Below are 1,488 nucleotides of genomic sequence, written 5' to 3'. Positions count from 1 at the left end.
GTGGGTCATTTGTTGGGAGAATGAGCTGAAAACAAAATTAATACAGTGCTGTCCAAGATAAGCCTTGGCTAATACTTAGAATGTAATGAAACATTTAAGCCTTTTCTTGAATGTAACTTAATGTCCTCACTTTTTGTCCACCCTCCCAAATCCAGTGTCCCAGTTAAGCTGGCATAATTAAAGTATCTGGTCACTCTATCAGTGCAGGAAGCTACAAGTCCATTAGATGGTGATGTTGAGAATTCCCAGTTTGCAGACTATTGAGTTTCCTGGTAAATGCTAACTCCATAACAAGCTGGAACCCATCTGTCCATCCAGCCTCCCTCCCATATTTGATGCCCTTCATATTTTACTGAGTAAAAGACATCATTGGAGGGAAACGATCTACTACCATTTATACTAGTCTCATACTAAGCCAGTTCATCTTTCCTGGATGGCAGCAGTGGCATCCTGGTCTTGTGTTTCTGTTGGTACACCCTATAGCAGCTACAATGATCTTGACCAGTTGTAAAGTAGATCGTGTAGTGCCCCAGCTCAGCCCCCTCCAGTGGCTTCTCCTGACAGCCAACAGGAAACCCAACAGCATCCAAGGCTCACGAAGACCGGCAGTGTCTTTCTACCTCCATTGACCTCTCCATCCTCTTGCCCACTAGCCTGCCTTCTCTGCATACATGCTTCCCTTTCTTTCTCCTGCAGTAGCTCTTCTAGAACTTCATTCACAGAATCACATGCCAGCTGGCCCGTCTTCCTTCTGCAGATAACCAGATAGGAATCCACTTATCTGCCCCCCGCCCTTGTCACCGTGTCCATATTCACATCCATCTTGTTGGTCACATCTGCCTAGACCTGCCAAAGATCCAGCTTGTGTTTGGTGTGCCACCCAAGTCACCTGCAGATCCCTATGAGAAGGTGATCAGGATCCTCACTAGCCATGTTTCTGTCACGACTCAGTCCCATCTGTCTCCCTAGTACCACCTATGACTGAAAGATCCAGATTTCCCTGGCTCCACCTGCCTGGGTTTTGATGATGATGACGTCCCCGTCCCCCCCCTCGCCCCCCCTCGCCCCCCCCTTACAGCTATGTAGTCTGAATCCTCCACGAATCATTTAACTACGGGAGCACCGTATGCTGAGACACTTCTTTGAGACAGAAAAGGGGTGAGGGAAGCAGGACAGACAACACACGTGGTACACGTCTACCGTGGTGTATGTTCTGAAGGGGGAGGAGGAGGAGGAACCCAGGAAGGTACCCACTACACAGTCTAGGCAGCCATGAGTGCTTCAGTGCAAATGCAGCCTCATGTGAGCCTCAGAACACAGTGATGGGAGCCCCCAGCCTAATGGCGCCTCTCTGAAGCCCCTATGTCCTGTTCAAACCTGTACTTTTCTCTAGACTCCACACAAGTTTCCTCCTCTCTGAAGGATGCGACTCTCGACTCACCCTCCAGGCTTTTTCCCATTGCCTGCTGCCCCCACCTTCAGGGGTGG

The sequence above is a fragment of the Peromyscus maniculatus genome, chromosome 1 (assembly GCF_049852395.1).
Source record: "Peromyscus maniculatus bairdii isolate BWxNUB_F1_BW_parent chromosome 1, HU_Pman_BW_mat_3.1, whole genome shotgun sequence".
Classification (NCBI taxonomy): domain Eukaryota; kingdom Metazoa; phylum Chordata; class Mammalia; order Rodentia; family Cricetidae; genus Peromyscus; species Peromyscus maniculatus.
This window is presented reverse-complemented; position numbering follows the sequence as displayed.